Source organism: Oryctolagus cuniculus, chromosome 2 (assembly GCF_964237555.1).
Source record: "Oryctolagus cuniculus chromosome 2, mOryCun1.1, whole genome shotgun sequence".
Taxonomy (NCBI): Eukaryota; Metazoa; Chordata; class Mammalia; order Lagomorpha; family Leporidae; genus Oryctolagus; species Oryctolagus cuniculus.
In genome coordinates, this window is record NC_091433.1 from 199062273 (window position 1) to 199082042 (window position 19770).

The window sequence follows — 19770 nt, forward strand, 5'->3', positions numbered from 1 at the left end:
GAAATGCATCTGGGAGCTGGCAGTGCTCACTGCTCGCTGACAGCATGTCCCAGCAGCACCAGCAGCTTCCCAGGGGTTCTCATGGTTGTTGCCAGGGGTGCTGCTTGGTTGTCGGCATGCTGACAACAGCACCAAACACAACTGCGTCAACAACTATGTTTAACCGTAGTAAAATAAGTATATCTTTATTAATAACAGACTGTTTGGGGGCTCCTGTGGACTCAGGTTGTCTGGTGGTGCTGGCAGTTCTGGGTCAGGCCAGGGTACTCGTAGTGCTCACTCAGCTGCTGGTGCTCAGCCACCTTGGCTTCCATGGCCTTGGTGTGGCGTGAGCATTTCTCTAATGAGACCCAGGCATGATGGAAGCATTGCGCATAGCGAGCTGTTGGTGTAAGATGAGTAAGGAATCCTGGTAATAGCTGCAAACCAGCAGGGAGCAGCTTGGCCTCGAGATTCCCTGCATGGACCTGCAAGTCACATTCCTGATAGGAATTCTCATCCCGCAGGCCACTGTTTCCCTGATGCTTTTTTAAAAAAGTTTTAGGGGGCTGGCACTGTGGCATAGTAGATTAAACTGCCGCCTATGGCACTGGAATCCCATATGGGTGCCAGTTCGATTCCCGGCTGCTCCACTTGCAATCTAGCACCCTGCTGATGTGCCTGGGAAAAGCAGCAGAAAATGGCCCAAGTACTTAGGCCCTTCACCCATGGGGGAGACCCAGATGCAGCTGTTGGCTCCTGCCTTGGACCCAGCTGAAGCTGCAGGTGGCGACTGAACACACTACGCCCGATGCTAGCCCTAGCTTTTAAATTTTTTCAACTTTTTAGTTTTTGTTGTTGTTTATTTGAAAAGAAGAATGATGGGGAAGAGAATGAGATTGATTTTTTCTTTGCTGGTTCACTACCCAAATGCCCATAACTTCCAGCACTGGTCGAGTCCAAAGCCAGGGAACAGGAATTCAATCCAGGTCTCGCATATGGGTGGTAGGGACCCCCAAATGTTTGAGCCATCAAACACTACCACCCAGGTGCATCAATAGGAAACTGAGTCAGAAGTGGAGGTGGGACTGGATCTCAGGCACTAGATATGGGATGTAAGTTTCCAAAATGGGTAGCTTAACTCTTGTGCCACAGTGCCCACCAGATTTATTTCTGAAGTGTTAAAAGACAATATAAAGGCCAGTGCCTTTATATTTAATATAATAATCCTCCGCCTGCGGTGCCGGCACTCCGGGTTCTAGTCCCAGTTCTGGCGATAGTTCTGTCCCAGTTGCTCCTCTTACAGTCCAGCTCTCTGCTGTGGCCCGGGAAGGCATTGGAGGATGGTCCAAGTGCTTGGGCCCTGCACCTGCATGGGAGACCAGGCTCCTGGCTTCGGATCAGCGAAGCATGCTGGCCGTGATGGCCATTTGGAGGGTGAACCAACGGAAGGAAGACCTTTCTCTCTGTCTCTCTCTCTCTCTAAATCTGCCTGTCCAAAAAAAAAAAAAAAAGATAATATAAAGTGAATGTTGTATGCAAAGGAGCTATTTCCCTGGTTTGAGGACAAAGAGGATTCCAATGATGTACCGGGAAGCACTACAGCACACCCTGGGGTTTTCTTTTGACCTTATCATTTGGAAACAAATGTTACACACAGCAAGAGAAAGTGAGAACAAGAAAGGGAAGAAGAAAAGAAACATGGGGCACAGGGACAGAGAAAGACTCGGCTTTCTCTAGAAAGAGGCTGGAGCAGAGGGCGTTTGATGCCGGCTTTCTCTAGAAAGAGGCGGGAGCAGAGAGCATTTGATGCCAGCTTTCTCTAGAAAGAGGTGGGAAGCAGAGGACGTTTGATGCCGGCTTTCTCTAGAAAGAGGTGGGGAGCGGAGGACGTTTGATGCCGGCTTTCTCTAGAAAGAGGTGGGGAGCAGAGGGCATTTGAAGCCAGCTTTCTCTAGAAAGAGGCGGGTACAGGGGACGTTTGATGTCCCTGTCTGGACACAAGAGTTGGAATTCAGGGTGCCCCCATATAGCCATGTACAGAAGTCAGTGTAGTGAACAAAACACATGCACAAAGAGTGCTTTGTATTGACTACGTGACCTGTTTAAAGTATGTTAAATGCTGCACACTCTTGTTAAAAGGCAAAATAAAAAAACCTTAATTCATTTTCATGAATATTAACAAAGATAACATTAAAATGAATTTTATAGTAAATTATTAATAATTCACGGATCTAACACTGAATGTTTACTTAAAATCACTCCCTTACCATGTATGCAAACTGAAGAAATGGCTGAGTTCCTGAGAAGGGAGCCCCAAGCCCTACAAGGGAGTGAGCTCAGGGCTGTTCCAAGTCTGCGGCCCCCGCCCCCCAACTGCCACCCGACAAGGGGGCCAGGCCTGCTTCAAGGCCACGAGAGGGCGTGCGCATCTTAACTAGCTTCCTAGCGCTAGGCCGAATGCTGTTCCTCTCTTTCCTCAGCTGCTGTATTCTGAAAGGTGAAGAGGCTGAGAAGAAATCAAAATTAAGAATTTTGACAGGAAACTGTGTGAGATAAGGTGCTCAGCCCGAGTATGATTTGATGTGATCTGGTTGGAGGCACGGCACTCGCTGTGCACCTGGGTGTAGGTTAGGCAGCTCCTGAGTTGGGCAGCCATCAGAGGCTCTCCCATTGGCACTGGTAGAAGCGAGAGCACTGTGGATGTTTTCTGTTCATGGGACATGTATTGTGCTTTTATAGAAGGCCATGGGGCTAAAGCAAACACTTTCTTAAGAGGCAGTAGTGTCCTATTTGGATGCCTTCGCGGGGGTAGGAAGCCAGGGACCCTGTGGATGCAGTGAGCTGGGCAGCCTTGGCTTCTGAGTGCCAGGAGAGTCTGTTCAGTTCCCCTTGTGTTGGTGACTCATGAGCACACAAGATGGGGAGAGCTGTGCTCCTAAGACAGGGTCCGTTCCTACCCTCTCCAGTCCAGGTGCGGCTCTGTTGCCCTTGGGTTTGCGAAAGCTATGGCCTTCCACTCTACCTGCAGTGAGCACCACAGTTGTGTGGCTTCTGTAGGAATCAGCACTTCCTTTTCTCCATCCTCAACCCTCCCTGGATGTGGAGAGCACACTGGGCAGCAGCAGATGGCAGTGAAGTCAGGACTGCATTGCTCATGGCCTTGCAGCCCTGCAGGCCGTCCTGGAAGTCAAAGAATGAGCTGCCATGCCTTCCCTAGGGAGCAGGAGACTGGCACCATGGAGCACCGTGGCAGCAGCTATAAAACCATCGTGCAGAATGTAAACATCCTGTTTTAACATTGTTCCCCAGTGTCAGGAAAACTTCTTAAAATATTGTTACCTAATAAATTACTTTTGTTCACTGATTTATTCATTCAACATTCATGTTTGGAGCTGTGTCTGCTCAGTTCTGGATACTCACGACAGAAAGGAGTTACTGTCTGCCATAATGCAGCACAATTTTTCAGAAGATAGAAGACAAATACAAAACATTATATATGACCCATGGGGAAAATTTGAAAAATGGGACTTCACCAAAATTAAAACTATTGCTGTTAAAAATATCTTGTTATGACTCTGAAAAGACGAACAACAGACTGACAGAACTGCGTGCAAACCATGGACCAGAATCCAGAATATACAGCGAACTCTCAAAATCCGATAGTTGAAAACATTCCTGGAAGAAAATGGGCAAAAGGCATGGGCAGACACTTCCCTGAAGAGGACGTGCAGGTGGCCCAGAGGCCCAGGCCCACCAGCCAGGAGGAGGTGCACGTTAGAGCCTCCACAAACCCCACTGCTTAGCTGCCGAGACGGCAGAAACAGAGCGGAGACCTGGACTCCTCTCTTGGCAGTGGGAGCGTGTGACGCACAGCCCTAGGGAGCCAGCATGGAGCTGCTTTTGAAAGTAGACGTCGGTTCTCATGCTCCCAGCTACAGTAGTCTCGGGTGCTGCTCCCAGACATGTGGAAGCACACATTCCCAGGAGAATCCACAGGCACGTGTTTACAGAGCTCAACTCGTGATGGCCTGAAGGCGGAAATGCAGCGTGTCGTTCAGGGGTGTGTGGTTCCAGTGGTTCCACAAACCATGGCCCAGACGGGCTGCAGAATCCTGCTCAGCCACTGGATACTGGTGCAGTCAACACCCAGCAACTTTCCAGAGACCTGGGCTGAGAAAGAAAAGCCAGACCCCAACAGTAACATGTGCGTGAGTCTAGTGACGGCATGCTCCTGCAGTGGCAACCTACAGACAACCAAATCCGCGGCTGCCGGGGCTAAGCACGAGCATGCAGCCGCAGGCAGTGGGCATGCATGGAAAGGACAGTTTGGCTGTGGGGTGAGGGAGTGCCGTGTGCCAGCTGCGGCAGAGCACATGCGAACCCACACAGGTGATGGAGCCGCGGAGAACTCCACGGTGCGCGTGGACGGGCATTGGAGGAGGGAGTCTCTGTCATCCTAGCCGTGATGATGGGGGCTGGTTTTGCATGGTGGTGTCACTGCGGGATGCTGAGGAAGCAGCACCTGGGGTCTCCCTATCATTTCATCCAGCTGCCTCACAGCAAGCAATGCAAAGCAAAGCATTTGGTAACATAAAGTCAGATAAGGACGAACACCTCTTTAAGGCAAGACCCATCACCACCATCTGGGGCGTAGGAGGGACAGTGGGTGAGGCGAGTGCCGCCAAGCCTCCAGGGAGCTCCCGCTGGTGGGGGTGGTGTGTGGCTTGCAGGGAGCTGCCTGCTGAAGGCTGCGGTCAGGAGTGCGCCCCAGGGTTCCTCTGTGAAGTGTCGCTCCCAGCAGATGTGACAGAGCCGGAGCCATCAGAACCACAACCTGAGTTTCCTTCACCCCAGCCACATGTTGGGGGAGGGTGGAGTCTGCAGAGGCCCCTCATCCCTGGGGGGGGGGGGTCCCGTTTCTCCCCAGGTGGAACAGGTTTTGTTGAAAGCACAGGGTGTGTGTCTATCCATGGGCACACATGGTGCAAAGCATCAGCTGCCCTTTGGGCACAATTAGCCTGTGGCCCACTGGGGACTTTTTCCTGTCCATCTCATAAATGACTCCTGGATGCAAACACCTTGAAGCACAAGTGGTGTTGCCCACATGCAGTTCTCTAACTTCCTTTCTCCTCAGAGTTCTCTCACATTTGGGAGGGGCGGAGTCCGGCCCCTGATGAGCCCCATGGTGGTTTCTGGTGCCTGAGGGTGGGAGGGCAGAGCCTGTGATACTGGAGTAGTCCCCTCCCCATGAAGTACTGAGGCCCTGCAGGGTGACCCGTGGCAGTGGGAGGCCTGTCTACCCCTTGGGATGTGTGTCAAACAGCGTCTGTCGTTTTCTCCGCAGAAGCCTGTTGCCTCTTTAGTGGTCTGTTCTCAGTTGCTTTGTTGATAGTTCTCAGATGTGTACGCTGTGGAGAGACTGCAGCAACTCTGGGTGGGCAAGTGGTCCTTGGGCTATCCGCGGACTGCTTCCGAGGGACAGAGAGGAGCAGGAAACACGGGGTGCACGTGGGAGCAGAACACAGAACCTCACAGGACAGAGCTGATTCTCTGGGATTTCCGGAACAGTCACACATTGTATAAATTAATTTAATAATGTACCATGAAATCAAAGTATGATTTTTATATGAAATGTCATCAGTGGATCAGGTACCTTTGATAGCAAACATCCAGTCTTACTGGTATATCCTCAAACACGTCATTTCCTTTATGTAGGTTGGTTCATATTTTTTTTAAAGATTTTGTTTATTTATTTGAGAGGCAGAGTTACAGACAGAAAGAGGGAGAGACAGAGAGAAAGGCCTTCTATCTGCAAATAGCCATAACTCCCCTAATGGTCACAATGGCCAGAGCTGAGCCGATCCAAAGCTAGGAGCCAGAAGCTTCGTCCAGGTCTCCGACGTGGGTGCAGGGGCCCAAGGACTTGGGCCATCTTCCACAGCTTTTCCAGGCCATAAGCCTAGAGCTGGATCTGAAGTAGAGTAGCTGGGACTTGAACCGGTGTCCATATGGGATGCCGGCATTACAGCTGGAGGCTTAGCCTACTGTGCCACAGTGCCAGCCCCTGTGTTGGTTTATTTACATTTGTCTGTTCGGTGCTCTTCACATGGTGAGAAGTCGCTTACATTTTCATAAAAACACCATCCTGAATAGGATCTAAGCTGCTCTTAGTCAATTTAGTAGTAATATCACAGAACACATACAAATAGCTGTGCCCACCATGTAAATACCACTCATAAAGGTTTATATATAACATGTATTTTAAACCACATGTTTGGCTATAGCTTTACAGCTATAAAAAATACAAATTTTAAATCATTACTTATGATATTGCATTTCATTTCTGTTCTAAGAAGCAAATGACGTGTTTTTATAAAATCTTTTGGTGCAAATGACTGGGGTCTATTAGCTGTCTTTGGAACTGAGAGGGACAAAATCAGAAACCTGCAAGACAGGCAAGCCATGGACTCACAGGTGCCAGTCTGAGTGGTTTGTTCAGTGTAATGGTTCTGAGACCCACTCACAGAAAGAACTTCCACCTGTGTGAGAAGTCTCCATTTCTAGGCCCATGTCCTCCTGGCCTTGCAGACAGTAGTGCCACCAGTGATGACAGTGGGTGGTGTGGCCATCATGCCTCCTGCCTCCTCACGCCTCTCGGCCGAGCCCACCATTACTACCCTGCTCACCTCAGGTGCATCGGCAGCCAGGGGCCCTCCCTGCAGTGGCCCCTCTTGGGGGGTTTGTTCCTCCATGAGGGTCAGCCTCATGATTCTGCCTTTGTGTTCTTTTCTAGAGTGCCCACATCTGGTGAAAGAGGGGAAAACATGTAGTGACTGAATCCAATCAAGTGTCCCTTCTCTCAAATTTTCAACAACATTTCATCAAGGAAGGTTCCAGCAGGCCCTGCAGACACATGGATATCCAAGGAGCGACCTAAAGGTAAAGACACCATGTGACTTGATGCTGTATGTGTAGACAAGTGTTTGAGGGTTCACTAACCATAACTTATGGCAAAGCCTAAAGATAGGTTTATGAGTACAAAGGCTTTGTGGTTGGTGGTTTAAAAAAAATCTCCTGATTTTAATTTAAAAAACTCAGTGCAGAGTTAGACTTTCTAATGCATTCCTCAGCACGGACTCAGGTGGCCTTCTCTTCCCAATGGCTACACCCCCGATTTATGACCAGAGTCACAGGTCTTTGTCACACTTGACAGTCACACAGAAGCTGCTTTGTACAACTTTCCTCTCTAATCAGATCTGTATCCACCACTGATCTATTTAGGGACACCTTATATTTGAGGAAATGAAGCTGGGTGTTAATTAGGGCCTGGCTTGAATTGCCCAGGGTGCTCCGAGGCTGCTGGCAGTTAGTGCTGATGAGCCTGTGTCCTGGAGCTGTGCGTGGGGAGACCCAGGCTCCCAGCCGCACTTCAGGTCATAGCTCAGTGCCTTTCACAAGAGGAGTGTGAGTGTGCTCACACGTGCCATTTCCATTTTATCCCTTTGAAGGTGTGTGTCAGTGGTGTGTTAACTTCATCTGCCTGGTGTGCAACGATCACCATCATCCATCTCCAGATCTTTTCTCAACTCCCAAACCGAAGGCTTGCACCCCTCCTCCATCCCCCTCCCCAGCCCCTCAAAGCCATTGTTCTTCTTTCTGTCTGTCTGGATTTCCTGCTGAGGTCCTTCTGTGAGTGCAACACTCAGGCATTTGTCCTTTTGTGACTGGTCTGTGAGCCCAGCAGGGTGTCTGCAAGGCTCACCCCGCCACCCTGCCACCCTGCAGTGTCTGAATTCCCTTCTGGCTGAGACTGCTGCTCCTTGCTCCCTCTTCAGTGACACGCCCACTGCGTCCACTCTTCAGCTGCTTGTGAATACTGCTGCTATGAGCTTGAGTGTACAGATACGTGCTTGAATCTTTGCTTTCAAGTTGTGTGGGTAATTCATATGCACTTTTGATATTTTGAGTACCACCGTTTACATTCCCACCAGTGGTGCCTAAGGCTTCCAGTCTCTCCATGACGGCAGTGCTTACTGTTCTGTGTGTGTTTTATGATGGATACACTAATGTGTATAAAGTGATGTCTTGTTTTGGTTTAGATTGGCCTTTCCCTCTTGATTAGTGATTTGGAATGTCTGTTCATATGCTTATTGGCCATTTGTGTGTCTTCTTTCAAAAAATGTCTATTTAAGTACTTGCTGTAGTCAAGTTGTCTTTTATTGTTGAGCTATGAGAATTCTTTTTATATGCTAGATATGACCCCTCATCAGATACATGATTTGTTTTAAAGACTTATTTATTTTTACTTGGAAGTCAGAGTTACACAGAGAGAGAAGGAGAGGCAAAAAGAGAGAGAGAGGTCTTCCATCCACCGGTTCACTCCTCAGTTGGCCACAATGGCTGGAGCTGTGCTGATCTGAAGCCAGGAGCTAGGACCTTCTTCCCGGTCTCCCACGTGGGTGCAGCAGCCCAAGGACTTGGGCCATCTTCCACTGCTTTCCTAGGCCATAGCAGAGAGCTGGATCAGAAGTGGAGCAGCCAGGACTCGAACCAGCACCCATATAGGATGCCGGCACTGCAGGCGGCGGCCTTACCAAACTATGCCACAGCGCTGGCCCCCAGATGCATGATTTGGAAATATCTTGGGGGCCGGCACTGTGGCGTAGCTGGTAAAGCTGCCGAGTCCTGCCTGCTCCATTTCCAATCCAGCTCTCTGCGATGTACTGGGAAAGCAGTGGAAGATGGCCCAAGTCCTTGGGCCCTTGTAGCCAGGTGGGAGACCTGGAGGAAGCTCCTGGCTTCGAATCAACACAGCTCCAGCCATTGCGGCCATCTGGAGAATGAATCAGCAGATGGAAGACCTTTCTCTCTCTGTGCCGCTGCCTCCCTGTAGTTCATTCTTTCAAATAAATAAATATTTCAAAAAAAGAAAATATCTTCTCCTGCATGATGGGCTGCCTTCACTCTGTAGGTGGTGTCCTTTGAAGCAGACTTTTTTTTTCATGTAATCTAATTGTTTCTATTTTTCCCATTTTCTATTAAATATAAAGATTTATTTGAAAAGAATAGAGAAAGAGAAGCAGAAAAATGTCTTCCGTCTAGTTCGCTGTTTGACTTCCCAAATGCTCATAGCCAGGGCTCGACCAAGCTGAAACCAGAGGCAGGAACTCCATCCAGGTCACCCATGTAGGTGGCAAGGACCCATGTACTTGGGTCATCACCTGCCCTCTCCCAGAGTGCACATTAACAGGAAGCTGGAATTGGAAGCAGAGCTTGGACTGGAACTCAGGTACTCTGAAGTGGGATGCAGGTGTCCCAAAAGACATCTTACATGCCTGCCACATTGCCTGTTCCAGCCACCTTTTGTTTTTTTCAGTTTCTATTTTTTTTTTAATGACCATACTTTTGGAATCATATCTAAGAAATCATCACCAATTCAAAGTCATGAAGCTTTTCCTCTACATTTTTGTCAGAAAGTTGGATAGTTTTAGTTTTATGTTGAGATCATCAGTCCATTTTGAATTTGTCATTGTGTAGTTTTAGTGTGAATTCCTAGTGCAAGTCCAGCTGCATTCTTTTGTGTGTGGATCTGGGATGTTCCCAGTTCTAGTTTTTGAAAGATTGTCCTTTCCCCATGGAATAGTCTTGTCACCCTTGTGGGAAGTCATTTGCCCAAATAGGTGTGGGTTTCATTCTGGCCTCTTTGTCCTGTCTCACTGCGTGTCCCCAACCTGACTTTATGCCAGGGCCACACTGCTTTGATTCCTGTCACTCTGTAGTAAGTTTTGCCCTCAGGGAGTGCAAAGCCTGCAGCTGTGTTCTTCTCCATGATGTTCCGTCTACAATGATGCTCTTGAGTTACCTCATGAATTTTAGGGTGTGTTTTTCTGTTTCTGCAGAAATATCTGCTCTTGAGGTTTTGGTGGATTCCACCTAGAATCCACAATCCTATGGCTAACTCTCTGGATCAGGCAGAAACAGAGGTTTGCATACTTTCCCTTAATTCATTTTCTTTTTTTAAAATTTTTTTTAAATTTTTTTAAAAATTTTTTTGACAGGCAGAGTGGACAGTGAGAGAGAGAGAGAGACAGAGAGAAAGGTCTTCCTTTGCCGTTGGTTCACCCTCCAATGGCTGCCGCGGCCAGAGCGCTGCGGCCGGCACACTGCGCTGATCCGATGGCAGGAGCCAGGTGCTTCTCCTGGTCTCCCATGGGGTGCAGGGCCCAAGGACTTGGGCCATCCTCCACTGCACTCCCTGGCCACAGCAGAGAGCTGGCCTGGAAGAGGGGCAACCGGGACAGAATCCGGCGCCCCACCGGGACTAGAACCCAGTGTGCCGGCGCCGCAAGGTGGAGGATTAGCCTAGTGAGCCGCGGCGCCGGCCCCTTAATTCATTTTCATACGCAGTTTGAGCATGGACCATGGTCTTACATTTTTTTTTCAGTTTGAAAAACGATCAGGTTTTATGACCTCTTTTGTGTAAGTCTGATTTGGTGAGCAATAAGCAATCTCTGTGTCTAAAAAAGTTGGATATGAAGGCTTCCAAGATCTGCCCTGAGGACGCTCTCTGTTGAATTTCTGAAACTGCATTTTGAAGACTTTGGTTCCCCAGAGGTGACTCCCATGGTAGAAGACCAGCGATGATGAGGAACAAACAACAAATGCATAGGCACCTTTCCCAACATGCAGGATCTGTTGTTGATAATGAGAAACTAGAAGACACTGAAAATTAGATACTTAGATATTATGGGGTGTCGTCCAAAGCCACAGTCAGTCCTAACCATACAGAGAGCTCCGAGTGCAGGATCCGACACCACCTGTTTCATCTTCATGTAGTAAATCTTACCTCTGGAAGAGCCCCACCACTCATGGTCCAGCCCTGGGAACCACTGAACTCCTGCGGAAGAGGGACCATCATTCCCACTTAGAGGTCACTCGGGGAGGATTGGAGAGCATTGGAGGTCACACAAGACTGATTGACAATTAGCCGAGAGTGTACTGTGTCGTGGGGAGAAGGTGGGCTGCAGTGAGCTGGAAAGGAATGCTGTTTGGTTATCTGAATTTAACACAGATCACTAACTTCCAGTCATTCATCCAACTTTAGGTCCAAGCTTCAGACAAATACTCAAAAGTTAGCCTCAGAAATTACATGACAAGAAATGCAGAGGACAGCCGGTGTTCACCTGCTCCCCTTTCCTTCATGGGCACTGAGCGACAGTGTGTGCTTGCCTTGCTCATCAGTGTCTTGCCCGGCAGTGTTGAGTGGCTCCCTTGTGCCCAGGACCTTTTGGGTTTCTGCAGGTGTGAAAATGGATCCGACACAGCCACTGCCTCCCAGAGCTCACAGCGTGAGTGTCAGGCACGCGGCGGCAGTGAGACAAGACAAAGCCTCCACCTGCAGCATAGACCGTGTCTTGCTCCTGTCTGTGGTCCCAGCCTGTCACGGTTGCTCTCCTGGGTGCTGCTTGCCTCCCACCGAGTCAGCAGAGGTCTGTGTGAGGCAGTTTCAGAGGACTCAAAGAGACTTTAACTATGCCTGAGATCAAGGGCGGCACTGCAGAGGAAGCAACCCAGAACTGGGTCTTTCTCGATTAGTTCATTAGATGAAAGATCTGACAGCTACTTTCTAGGCAGAAAAAAACAGCACACCTAGAATAGGCACAGATTTGGAATGCCAGTCAGGTGCCAGCACAGCTATGTGTGAGAACAAAGTACTCCATCCCTAGAAGCTGAGGTGTTTGTAAACTGAGTATGGGGACTCTACAGACTGTGGGGGTGGGTACTGAGTGGACTGAGCATGACTACTGGATAGAACAAGTATAGCTACTGATAGATAGTGTTGGTACTGTATGGACTGAGCATGGGAACTGGATGGACTGATCACAGGTACTGTATGGACTGAGTGTGTATTTTATGAACTGAGTGTTGGTATTGATTGTTCAGAGGCACTACATGGACTGAGCCTAAGTACTGTGTTGACTGAGTGTGGGTACTATATGGACTGATCACAGCATTATATGGAGTGAGTAAGGGTACTGTGTGGATTGAGTGCAGGTACTGATACTGTGTGGACCGAGAGCGAACATTTTATGTATTGAGCATGGGTATTATATTCATTGGTCACAGGAACTGTATGGACTGAGCCTGAGTACTGTATGGACTGAGTATGGGTACTGTATGGACTGAGTGTGGGTACTGTGTTAACTGATCATGAGTACTATATGGACTGATAATGGCAACATGACTAAGTGTGGGTACTGTGTGGACTGAGCATGGGTACTGTATGGATGGACTGTGAGTACTTACTTAATGTATTAATTGGTCACAGGCAGTGTATGGACTGTGCGTAGGTACTGTGTGGACTGAATGTGGGAATTCTAAGGACTGAGCATGGGTACTGTATTTTCTGGTCACAGGTACTATGTGGACTGAGTATGGATACAGTCTGAGCACAGTACTGGTTTCCTGGGCATAAGATCTATGAGGACTGAACATCAGTACCAGATGGTTTCTATAGTCCACAGTACACAGAATGCTACTATAGGGTCTATGTCTTGTCCTTTCAGATAGAGCATGTAACAGAATGAGTCACTCAGGATGGTTGTTCCTTCTCTCCACCCTGCAAACCAATGATGACCTCCTGTCACCCATTTCCCAACACCCTGCCTACCCCAGCATGCAATGCGGCTGTGTTCCACTGTCTGAATTTGGGGTAGCGACTGTTGGGCAGTTCTCCAGCTTTAGATCCCCTGATGGTTCTGCTCTTCCTACCCTTTATGCTGCAACCCAAAATCAGATACTCGGCAGATAGACCCTTAGCACTAACTGACAGCACCAGGCAGTTGCTGTGGCACCCAGCCCCGGGCCCTGCTGCAACAGTGGCTCCCAGCTCCTCCTCACCCTGCAACACATCATCTTCTCTTTCTACAGCAGCTAATGTCCGTTAGCATCTCCACTTAAGAAGAAGGACTTTGGGACTTGCTCTTATGCGAGAAGTAATAGTGCCACAGAACGAGATTCCGATCGAGGGCATTTTATGTCCTCTTGTGTCCCAATTAGCTGCTGTGATTGCTGAGCCATGAGCACCTGTGGTGCCTCCGCAGCTGGTGCTCTAGGAAATCCAATTTCCCCTGCACCAGAGCCCAAAGAGAAAATCACACCCTGCTTTCAATTTCCATGCTAAGGACTTTGCTTAAAATAAAATCAATATGTTTCCCAAAAAACCACTCGGATGACATTCCGAATGGTGATTATTTTAGAGAGGAGTGCATTGTGCGTCCAGAAGGAGAAATCTGCTGAAGGACTCCAGTGTAAATCTGCACTCTGTGATCCTTTGAAAACGGCAGCAAATGGCGTTAGATTTAATCCTGATACTGCCAACACCTCTTTGCCTTTGGGTAAAGCCTTTAAAATCTGTTGTTTTGTTTTGTTGTAAAATAGAAATAAATGGGCTTTATAAAAGGCATGTGAGTTGAGTATGTGAACCTGGTGTCAACTACAAGTGATGATACTACTACCTAAGCATCTATTAAGTGTGCGTTCACCAAGCGTGGTTCAGCCTAGCTCGTTTCATACTCAGAAACATCCTGTGAAGTCGGCGCTGTTCTTGCCATACTATGATGCACAGAGAGGTGAGGCCACTTGTCCAGGCTACAGGGTTGGAGAAGGCAGCAGGGGGATTCAGAGGGGGTAGGCGTCTGGTCTTCTGAGCTGTCTGCCAGGCACTGTGAGGTACTGTCTACCATCCCTGCGAGGTAGTGTGCAGGTTTCGCACAATTCTGTTCTTGCGTCTTGTCCATCAGGATTATACGCATTCATAATGTGTGGACACATGAAGATTGGTGAGACTGCTAGGCTGGTGCAGTGCTATAAACTACAACTCATAGTTCCATAATCTCAACATCCTTCCCCAGAAAACAATCAAATAATTTTGAGTCATGCCTTTCAAAATCATCACTGTCCTGAAAGAATGCTTTTCAGTTGTCTTCATAGTAATCACACTCAGTGCTTCAAATTTGTTAACTTTTCACTGTAACAGTATTCATTACAATATGAGGTGATAAAGTCTATGGATAGCCAAAAACAAATGCAACTGTTTTCTCTTTGGCTTTTTCCGAACTTCATTTAGGAAACAGCAGAAATTTGCATTTCTCATGACTTGCATAGCCTGGTCCTATACCACCAGTGTGTCAGAAAGTAGGACACCAAACTGCTGAGTGTATCCTCCTGTCCTAGGTGAGGGGATGTGGCAAGCCAGATCTCTTCCCTCTTGATTGAGGACAGTAATCTCCAGTTAGTGGGCGTTTGACTGAGGGCAAGGAGGAAGCTGTGAGGTCATTTGAGACCGCGGGTCGCTGAGGGCTTTCAGATCTCAGTATGAGTTGTGTACTGTGAAGGGAGTGGGCAATCATAGTTCACCTGGGAGGAGGGGCACGGAGATCACAAGCCAGGAGCCCCTCTTTGTCTTGCTACTGAGCACCCCACAGGCCAAGAAAACTGAAGGAATGCTTTCCACGCAGGAGTTTCAGAGCTTCTATGTCTTCTCTCCGATGTCCCCTTGACTAAAACCCAGGAACCTTCCTAACCCAGAGGTGCCAGGGTTGCACACAGCACTGTGTTGAAGCTGTGCCCCCTGGCTCTGAACTCCCCAGAACTGATCCACAGGGGACGCAGTGGAGTGGCAGGGGCAGGGGGAGCTGTCCTAGCATCACTGGTCTCAAACCATGTGTCAGAAATTCTGTAGAAGAGCAGAAACACTGGGGTGGTTGCTGAGGGGCCAGCGTTCAGCTCAGTGCTGGGGCTCAGCTGGCAGCGAGCTAGTCTGAGATCTGACAGCTCCATGGTATGCACTGGGCAGGCCCACACCTCAAGGAGTGGACTTGAGCTCCTTGGAGACTGTCCAGGGAACCCTCTGTGGGGGTGGAGAGCATATCCCGCAGCCTTTGCTGCCAGACTGTACAGTGATGTGTGCTACGTGTGGATTTTGTTTGTTGTTTTCATATTTCCTCCTAATCATGTTTACATTCTTTCCTTGGGTCTGAATTTTAGGTTGACAAAAAAAATTGTGTACTTTGTACACCATATTACTCATAAAGACCTACTATTAGTATGTTTAGACAAGCATTCTGCTTAAATAACTAGTCACATCTTCCAGATAAGCTTTTTATAGCTAATGGCTTTGTCTGCTCATGTCAATAGTCCCTTTCATATGCAGGGAGCCACATTTTATCAAAAAATAGCCCTATGGTGAACTTTAGTTTCCTTCTAAAACACGGAAACTAGTGATTGATTTAATTTGCTAAGCCTTGCACAGCACATCTCCAAAAGAGGGAGGGCAGGTGTGGAGTGATGGGCAATCTTCGTCCCCACTGCTGAGGAAGGATTCTTATGGAGCCACATTCCACAGATGGTTCTAGAATGGCCACTGCAGGGACATCTTGGGAGGGTGGAGCAAAAGCAGTTCTCAGGTATATCATTTTCACTACCCTTGGGGCTTATTCTCACTTGGCCAGGCAGCATTCCAGTGATCTTGACCCTTATCTCATGGGCAGCTTTCTTAAGTATATAAATTAAATGTATAATTTTTGAGTGGTAATTAATAGGGATTTGTCAAAGCATAAACATGCATAGGTCCTGAAACGTGTGTTACACTGAAGCACAGATGTATGGAAGTTAAATGAATCATCTTCCCTTATCAGAAGTTCTTTCGAGAGGATTTCAAAAGATGGAAATTGAAAGGCAGGCATTGTTTTGATGTTGCTGAAATAGACAGGAAACAGCACCGCTTGAGAAGTCAGCAGATGTGAATAGAGTCAAGACTTGCTAGCATGTTAAAGTTAACAAGTGAAAATGTCAGCTGGAAATGGACAGAGGCCATTGGAGCTCTTTCAGGGAAGGTAGTGTTGGGGTTTCCATGAAAAAAGCTCACACTCATCAGCTTCACAGGCAGCTGGAGCTGCGGTGTTGCAACCCTGCTTGTCAGTCGACGATAAGCAAGCAAGTGGCTCATGTGGGTATTGAGTATGGACTATGTGTGCTGGCAGTACCAATGACATTTGGAAGGATATGCTCGCCCCGTTGGTAATTCCACTTCCACATAGAATGCCGACACTCATGTGAGTGAGAGTTGTGTCAGAGGCCATATGCAAGGTAGCAGCCCAACCACCAACAGAAGAGCTCCTGCCAGGTGTGGGCGTTGGGGCAGAGGTCCTGATGGCTCCTGGGGGCAGGTGTGGGCGTTGGGGCAGAGGTCCTGATGGCTCCTGGGGGGCAGGTGTGGGCGTTGGGGCAGAGGTCCTGATGGCTCCTGGGGGCAGGTGTGGGCGTTGGGGCAGAGGTCCTGATGGCTCCTGGGGGGCAGGTGTGGGCGTTGGGGCAGAGGTCCTGATGGCTCCTGGGGGCAGGTGTGGGTGTTGGGGCAGAGGTCCTGATGGCTCCTGGGGGGCAGGTGTGGGCGTTGGGGCAGAGGTCCTGATGGCTCCTGGGGGGCAGGTGTGGGCGTTGGGGCAGAGGTCCTGATGGCTCCTGGGGGCAGGTGTGGGTGTTGGGGCAGAGGTCCTGATGGCTCCTGGGGGGCAGGTGTGGGCGTTGGGGCAGAGGTCCTGATGGCTCCTGGGGGCAGGTGTGGGTGTTGGGGCAGAGGTCCTGATGGCACCACAGGACAGGTGAGAGTAAGATGGGAAGAGAGAAGGAGGGAAAGGAAAGGATGAAATAAGGAAGGGGGGAGGGAGGGGAAAGGGAGGAGGCATGGATGGACAGACGGACCTACTGGATCAAAACCCCGGCTTCCCCCGACCAACCCCACAACTTTGGACAAACTACTTGCTATCTACATACCTCAATTTCCTTTTCTGTATATTAGGAATCATCACATTTCTACCTAAGAGGGTTGTGGAAAGGCATTTGTGAGCATTTTACAAGTGTTGACTATTTCTACGGCATTCATTAGAGTCTTATTTGTAAGAACAGAATTTTGGAAACATTCAAATGTCCTATCCATGGGGGACTGGTCAAGATCCTGCTGCCTCCACATCAGCAGCACCGAAGATGTATTTGTAAATGGGAGGATCCTGTGAACCCAGGCCGAGATACACTGTCAAAGAACTGCAGGGCGTAGTCCACGTGCTTGTACCGGGTGGGCCATGCCAGAGCAGCCTCACGGGGGAAGGGCTGTGGGCCTGGAAGGAAGCGGAAGCAGAGGACTCTTAGTGTGATGAGCGTTGATGCCAGGAGTGTGGCCACCTCTGAGAAATTCCTCGTTACATTTCTGCTCACCACATATTCATGGTGCATGTGCAAGCCAGTGTGTCAGAGCCACAAAGTCCTAGGGCAAAGTCCACGAGCACCCAGCAGGACATTGAGGGAGCTGGAAGTGCTGGCTGAGAGAGCAGCAGGGGCTCCACAGGGAAGAGATGCGTCCAGTAACATCATGGAGCCAAACACAGAGAACTAGACTCTTGGGAAGACGGACGCTGTCCTCGAGAGCCAGCCTTGCCCCACGGATTTGAGAGCGTGGGGGTCTCCCTCTGGCCTTGCCCCATTGATTTGAGAGTGTGGGGGTCTCCCTCTGGCCTTGCCCCGTGGGTTTGAGAGCGTGGGGGTCTCCCTCTGGCCTTGCCCCGCGGGTTTGAGAGTGTGGGGGTCTCCCTCTGGCCTTGCCCCGCGGGTTTGAGAGCGTGGGGGTCTCCCTCTGGCCTTGCCCCATGGATTTGAGAGTGTGGGGGTCTCCCTCTGGCCTTGCCCCGCGGATTTGAGAGCGTGGGGGTCTCCCTCTGGCCTTGCCCCATGGATTTGAGAGCGTGGAGGTCTCCCTCTGGCCTTGCCCCGCAGATTTGAGAGCGTGGGGGTCTCCCTCTGGCCTTGCCCCATGGATTTGAGAGTGTGGAGGTCTCCCTCTGGCCTTACCCCGCAGAATTGAGAGCGTGGGGGTCTCCCTCTGGCCTTGCCCCATGGATTTGAGAGCGTGGGGGTCTCCCTCTGGCCTTGCCCCATGGATTTGAGAGCGTGGGGGTCTCCCTCTGGCCTTGCCCCATGGATTTGAGAGCGTGGGGGTCTCCCTCTGGCCTTGCCCCATGGATTTGAGAGCGTGGGGGTCTCCCTCTGGCCTTGCCCCATGGATTTGAGAGCGTGGGGGTCTCCCTCTGGCATGTGCCCAAGCGTCTGGGCAGCAGAGCACACGGCTCCTGTTGGGGAGGCAGGAATGTGTCTGAAGTCAGTGCACAACTCTGAGCAGCGCACTGGGACACTGGAACCTAGTGGAAATGTTGGGCCTGCTCTCCTAAGAACAAAATGCTACACAGTGGAAAAGGAGGGTAGATGAGAATTCACCCACAGGATACGGGGCATTTGCTTCATTTTCCTAATGCCACAGCTCACGAGCAGATGAGCGGCTCGACTGCTCTGAGTTACTCAAAGCCCTTGCAGACACACATTCCCCTCACTCCCAGCACAGCTTTGTGGGGACCCCTCCCAGGGCTTCCCCCAGGGTGCGGCACCAAGGCCTGTCTTCTCAGCACCTCCAGGAAGGGCAGGAAGAGCCAGGGCCACGAGGCAGCGGCTGCAGGAACTCCGTGCCCAGCCCTGGGTGTCTGCACGGTGACAGATGCAGCTCCCCTCCCGTCATTTCACGGGAGAGTTACATGATCACTCTCATTAGTGCTAATGGGAGTTTCTGTGTACATCTTATGGGCTGGAAGGTAAGAAGAAAGCCAGTGTTCTTTTATTCTTCACAGATTCTCCTGCTGAAGGCTCTCCTCCTTCGGGCTGGGGCTGGCCTTGATGTACTCTTAGAGGCCTTGTGCTCTGCTGCAGCTCTTCATTTGCATGGAAATGGACCATAATCAGAGTTCTGGGCCCACATGTTTAAACACCTCCTGCTTGTGCCATCATCCTGGCGAGCTCAGATATCCAATTAGTGCAACTGATCCAACAAATTTCCATGTGTCACTTGTACCTGCTGTGAATGTCATTCTGCTCAGTGATAATGGGGCTTGCATCCCAAAATAGAGGTAGGGGTAGAGGGGTGGGGGACACACAGTCCTTGTTGTGGGCTGAGTTATTTTTAAAGTGACTACAGGCACAACCCTTTTTAAAGAGACAGCGTCTGACCAGAGCCAGGGCTGGGCTTAGGAGAGGATGGCCAGCAAGCCCGCATCACCCAGTCTTCATGCCCCGAGGTTTGACACGTGGATCCGCTGGTGTCAGCACAGGTGCTTAGAGGAGATCTGAGGCACTAAGCAGCATAATTTCACTACATGGGGAAGAGGGAAGGGTCCAGCTTTTCCAAGCCCATCGAACAGTTCCTTGCTGCTGCTCTGAGAACATGTCACTTGCCCACCATCTCAGATGACAACACTCAGAGCTCTGAAACCTCTGCTGTTGGAGTGGGGAGGAGGTTGGTGGGGGAGTCTGACACAAGGCAGACGTGTAGCTGCTGACGGAAGTGGACCATGGCCTGTGAGGGAAACGTTCTGTCCAGAGTGAGGAATGTGTGTTGTGTAGGAAGGCCAGTGACTTGCAGACAGGGAGACCCCGCCCTCTCATTTGCATGAGGGTAACCTGGTAACACAGAGGAGAAGGCACTTCTGAGTATGGGCAGGGAGCTGGCATTTTAACAAAGAGAGAACTGCTTTAAATAGTTAATCTAGGAAGCCAGTTCATTAATTAAACTAACAGTGGAAGAAAGGTGCCTCCCTAAGCTTTCTCTTTAATTTTTTCTTGAATGTTTGTTTATTTGAAAGGCAAAGTAACAGAGAGAGTTAAGGAGACAGATCTTCCATCTGCTGGTTC

The 19770-nt window shown here is 49.7% G+C and overlaps 1 protein-coding gene across 22 annotated transcripts in view; it reads left to right on the top strand.

Moving 5' to 3' along the window:
• The window catches only part of MYT1L (myelin transcription factor 1 like), a 440164-nt gene that overhangs the window by 219783 nt on the left and 200611 nt on the right, over positions 1–19770 (top strand). For all 22 annotated transcript variants that reach the window (XR_011386785.1, XR_011386786.1, XM_051838143.2 and 19 more), the window contains one exon: positions 6776–6921. The gene's annotated coding sequence lies outside the window, so the exon portion shown is untranslated. The remainder of the gene's footprint in view (positions 1–6775; positions 6922–19770) is intronic.